At 36.7% G+C, this 5,871-nt stretch overlaps 1 long non-coding RNA gene across 1 annotated transcript; it reads left to right on the top strand.

Annotated features, from left to right (window-relative positions):
• The first annotated feature begins 4,776 nt into the window (after positions 1-4,776).
• Positions 4,777-5,659, top strand: LOC149148760 (uncharacterized). Its single transcript, XR_016263740.1, has 2 exons — positions 4,777-5,097; positions 5,196-5,659. It is a non-coding gene; the product is annotated as an uncharacterized LOC149148760 (long non-coding RNA).
• Positions 5,660-5,871: the final 212 nt, after the last annotated feature.

Genomic DNA, 5,871 nt, shown 5'->3' with positions numbered 1-5,871 from the left:
CCATAGGCTTTGAGTCATAGGGGATAAGCTAGGATATCTAATGGAGCTCATCTTTAGAGAGATTGTGATGAGATAAGGATGATTTCTGGTGCTTTATCAAAATCTCTATGGCATGGCCAAAAAGGGTAAGGATCTACACAAGAACCAAAATGTCTCTACATCCACGAAGCAAAATATAAGAATATCAATGAAAAGAAGATGTGATATAGCCATGTTTCTAACTATGAGAGAACCATGGAAAATCCCCCTCTTCTTAGCATTAGATAAAAGGCGACTCAGTCCCTCTGCAACTAGAAGAAATAAAATGGGAGACATGGGACAACCTTGACGCAATCCCCTTTGAGCATGAAAAAAGTGGGATGTTGATCCATTTATAAGAACCATAAAAGATACCATTTGAATACAACTGATGATCTAGTTTATGAAGTCTAGATTAAAACCCACATGAGTAAATAGAAATATGATAAAAATCTAATTAAAGCTGTCATATGCCTTTGATAAGTCAATTTTTATAACAACCACTTCCATATTTTGTGTTTTGATGCTGTGGATGTCTTCTTGAACCACCCTTATAGCTTCATGAATTTGTCTACCTTCTAATAATGCAAATTTCTCAATGGAAATGTATCTCGATAAGATAGGTTTAAGCCTAGTAGAAATGATCTTGGCTATGATAGGTTTAAGCCTAGTATCATTGATCTTGGCTATGATTTTACAAATGACATTGCATAAATAAATGGGTCTAAAATACTAGAAGGATAGGGATGGATAGATTTATGAATAAAGGCGATGAAAGTTGAGTTGAAATTTGGGTAGATATGGCCCTCCTTCCTAGACTCTTCAATAACCCTTAGAATTTTGGGCCTTATAATTTCAAAAAGATCCCATAAAAAGGAAACACCCCACCAATTCGGACTAGGAATTTTGTCTAGCTATAACTTGTGGAGATTGGCTTGGAGCTCCTTGTCATATCTCCATTTCAACATAATAAAAATATAGAAAAAAATTAAAAATAGAACATTAACATTACCATGACTATATCAAACATAGAAGCATTACCATTACCATGGTAATTAATTCATGGGCTGTTTACATTATTCGGATCATTGAATTCTGTTGTACAGCTAAGTTATCGATAAATGCACTATTATGTGAATTTCGTTCATAGGTGAGTCCTATTCCTTGCTCACTAACAATCTCATTAAATTGACATTTAATCCATACCAGATACATCAGCTCACGCATCGACCATATCACACACTGGATTTTTTGGCATTTAACTCTCTGTTATGTCATTTTAATGTGGCACTGCAGATGCGTTAGAACTCCTCAGATCCCTCATCACATCAACGGTGGAGGTTATAGGTTCTCAATCTTACGGTTGGGCACTTTCCAGAAGGCTACTCAGTCTCTCTTGTTGGGTTTTACGATTCATTTGCTTCCTCCTTCCTTGGTACCCTGGTTGGCTCTCCTTCTCCTCTTCCGGCTTGCTCGGTCTGTAGTCTTTGGAATACGATGCTATTGGAATGTCTCAGAAATGGGGTCGTGGAGATTTCTTCCATGGAATGTGCAATACTCTTTAAGCTGTCCAGGTGAGGTTTTCTCCATTTGTTTCTTTCTTTCTTTTTCCGCGATGTTTATTTGATTCTAGATCATTTACTAATACATTTTTCCTCACACCCTTCTGCAGGTGTTGTGGAAGCGGGTCCATGGTCTACAAGCTGTTAAAAATGGTGTTTGCGGTTTCCTTACCTAGCTTTTGCACTCGAGGGTTCCCGTGTAAGCTCCGTTGGCAACCCTGCCTGGATTTTTGACAGTGGAGAAATCTCTCAGTTTAAGTTGAGGGTTTGGCATCAACCTTTCTAGGGGTGCTAATTCTGGCACTTTTGTCCTGGAACTAATGGAATTTCCATGTCGAGCTACTCAACAGCTCTCTTGTTCTCCTGGTGGAGGTCTTCTCTTATGTATAAGTTGTAAACATATATAAATTGTTTCTATCTAAGGTTATTGGTCAGCTGTGGCCCTGTACCTAAGGTTGTAGTGGAGATTTGTTTAGTTTTAAACTCTATCATGACCTATTAAGTTTTGTAGTAAAAGACAAAAGTCGTTTAAGTTTGCTTATGCCAATTCAATGCGGATTTATTTTCTTGAAAACGTGATTGTATCTTATTTTCTTTCCATAGCTAGAAATTATGTATGCTCTTCCTTATCGAGTTATTAGCACTACTATTATTTAGTTTGTGTGTACAGTTTCATGAGAGTTAAATGTTCTGTGTGAATTTGTTCCACCCCTTTAAATGTTCATGCTTAATTCTGTCGTAGTGGCTCTGAGCTTGAGTATGGGTTCAACTTTTACTTTTGCGGGAAAGAACAGGGTGTCTGGGTTTCTCCGTCATGATTATGATTCTTGAAGCTTTCAAGAAACTAGGCGAGAATGTAAACACCGTTATTGTTTATCACTTTGGGGTTTCGATTCCTATGAATGGGTTTCAGGAAGGCTCTACAGGGGTATTGACTACTAATTTAGCAGTCTTCACCTATGATAATGCTACACATTTCGGCTTTAGGAGTAAACCCTCTTATGGTTCTCGATAGCTTGTTCCCAATTCTTATTCGAGATTGTTAATAGTTTTACTCATGTATTAATGCTTCTCTCCTCTCGTTGCACTAGCAACTTCAGTGATTTCCTTTGTCCCCTTGACTATGGGTTTTAACTTTTGGATGTTATGGCATTTCATATCTGGTTCTTGATTTATTTGGCTCTTAATTCACACAGGTTCTTAAATTACACGGGTTCTTAAATTTGCACATAAACTTAAGTTTATACAGGTTCTTAAATTTGCACAGATTATCTAGAAGAATTTTAACCAGTTTGGTACTAGTATTACTTGCCATATCATCAATCTTTTAACAAATATATATATATATATATATATATATATAACTGCTTTTACACAACCTCTAATACTACGGTTAGTGTATCCCTGACAAAACTAACCAGTTTTGGTCAGATAGTCATTCTCCATGATTAATGTTACAGTAGATAAATTAATCTGTGTTGTTCAGTTAATACTATCACACTCTATGATTAATTATTTTCGGTTTAGAAAGTACCAATCCACATAGATTATAAACCTTACTAGCAATGTTTTGTAGATATTTTATGGAGTTTGGGGCTCCCGCCCTCTACACAATTTACAATTAAATAAGAACACAAAAGTATCTGGATTACAGTTTAGTTGCAGAGAGTATTGCTTACCTGTGTTTTCCAAAAAGTAGAGAATCCCAATGATTAAAGTCACCTTTTTCATCAACTGTTTATGATCCACCCATCCATGAGATTTGTCTTGAGGACCAAATCTTCCCCTGAGCGTACTTGCAAGACCATTGTCTTCAGCGAATTTTAGCACTCAATGCTTATGCTATCTGGCAGACTTAGCATTTTTCCGTTATTGTCTGACATTTCAACATAGTTTTTCCTCCCCTCACCCCCTTTTCCTTGGAGCATTTCACAGTTAGGGGTGCCTCTTTCCAACTTTTTTCATGAGAAGTTACAAGATCTATTATTACTCAAATCATTTTCTAACCTCATAAATTAACAATATTATTCAATTAAAATAGAGAATAACAATATTTATCCATTTTTTTTCTTACTATGGTAAATAAAAATATTTAACATCGACACCATTTTCATCCTATAAGCTCCAGATGGTGTTCATTTTCCTGCTTTTAGCAAAAGCCTAAAAAATTTTTGCTTTCATCTCCACTTTTTAGCCATATAGCTTTGTTTTTGCACCATTTACTTTGTGTGTTTGTGTGTGTGTGTTAAGTTAGTGAGACTATTTATAGATTTTGAAGAGATAGGTTTAAGCCTAGTAGAAATGATCTTGGCTATGATAGATTTAAGCCTAGTAGCATTGATCTTGGCTATGATTTTACAAATGACATTGCATAAATAAATGGGTCTAAAATACTAGAAAGATAGGGATGGATAGATTTATGAATAAAGGCGATGAAAGTTGAGTTGAAATTTGGGTAGATATGGCCCTCCTTCCCAGACTCTTCAATAACCCTTAGAATTTTGGGCCTTATAATTTCAAAAAGATCCCATAAAAAAGAAACACCCCAGCAATTCAGACTAGGAATTTTGTCTAGCTATAACTTGTGGAGATTGGCTTGGAGCTCCTTGTCATATCTCCATTTCAACATAATAAAAATATAGAAAAAAATTAAAAATAGAACATTAACATTACCATGACTATATCAAACATAGAAGCATTACCATTACCATGGTAATTAATTCATGGGCTGTTTACTTTATTCGGATCATTGAATTCTGTTGTACAGCTAAGTTATCCATAAAGGAGTAGTATTTAACGCGACTTTTTGAAAGCCTTTCCGGCGATTTTTTCCGGTGAAAATCCGGCAGTAATTTATTGGAATCCAAGTTTGATAGCTAATTTCTGCACAATGAAACCGTCCCAGGGGTTTTTCAGGGTGCTGAATCCGAATATGCAGTTAAAAAACCATTTTAACTGCAACAAATCATGATTTCATCTCAATTTCTTCCGCCGGATTCCGTCACCGGAATCTCAAAAAGTCGCATTATAGACAACTCCATCAATAAATGCACTATTATGTGAATAAATGCACTATTATGTGAATTTCGTTCATAGGTGAGTCCTATTCCTTGCTCACTAACAATCTCATTAAATTGACATTTAATCCATACCGGATACATCAGCTCACGCATCGACCATATCACACACTGGATTTTTTGGCATTTAACTCTCTGCTATGTCATTTTAATGTGGCACTGCAGATGCGTTAGAACTCAGATCCCTCATCACATCAACGGTGGAGGTTATAGGTTCTCAATATTACGGTTGGGCACTTTCCAGAAGGCTACTCAGTCTCTCTTGTTGGGTTTTACGATTCATTTGCTTCCTCCTTCCTTGGCACCCTGCTTGGCTCTCCTTCTCCTCTTGCGGCTTGCTCGGTCTGTAGTCTTTGGAATACGATGCTATTGGAATGTCTCAGAAATGGGGTCGTGGAGATTTCTTCCATGGAATGTGCAATACTCTTTAAGCTGTCCAGGTGAGGTTTTCTCCATTTGTTTCTTTCTTTCTTTTTCCGCAATGTTTATTTGATTCTAGATCATTTACTAATACATTTTTCCTCACACCCTTCTGCAGGTGTCGTGGAAGCGGGTCCATGTTCTACAAGCTGTTAAAAATGGTGTTTGCGGTTTCCTTACCTAGCTTTTGCACTCGAGGGTTCCCGTGTAAGCTCCGTTGGCAACCCTGCCTGGATTTTTGACAGTGGAGAAATCTCTCAGTTTAAGTTGAGGGTTTGGCATCAACCTTTCTAGGGGTGCTAATTCTGGCACTTTTGTCCTGGAACTAATGGAATTTCCATGTCGAGCTACTCAACAGCTCTCTTGTTCTCCTGGTGGAGGTCTTCTCTTATGTATAAGTTGTAAACATATATAAATTGTTTCTATCTAAGGTTATTGGTCAGCTGTGGCCCTGTATCTAAGGTTGTAGTGGAGATTTGTTCAGTTTTAAACTCTATCATGACCTATTAAGTTTTGTAGTAAAAGACAAAAGTCGTTTAAGTTTGCTTATGCCAATTCAATGCGGATTTATTTTCTTGAAAACGTCATTGTATCTTATTTTCTTTCCATAGCTAGAAATTATGTATGCTCTTCCTTATCGAGTTATTAGCACTACTATTATTTAGTTTGCGTGTACAGTTTCATGAGAGTTAAATGTTCTGTGTGAATTTGTTCCACCCCTTTAAATGTTCATGCTTAATTCTGTCGTAGTGGCTCTAAGCTTGAGTATGGGTTCAACTTTTACTTTTGCGGGA

This window comes from Pinus tabuliformis, chromosome 9 (assembly GCF_031772625.1).
Source record: "Pinus tabuliformis cultivar Carrire ecotype Pingquan chromosome 9, CPIR1, whole genome shotgun sequence".
Classification (NCBI taxonomy): domain Eukaryota; kingdom Viridiplantae; phylum Streptophyta; class Pinopsida; order Pinales; family Pinaceae; genus Pinus; species Pinus tabuliformis.
The sequence above is the reverse complement of the archived record's forward strand: the minus strand, read 5'-3'. Positions and strand labels throughout refer to the sequence as shown.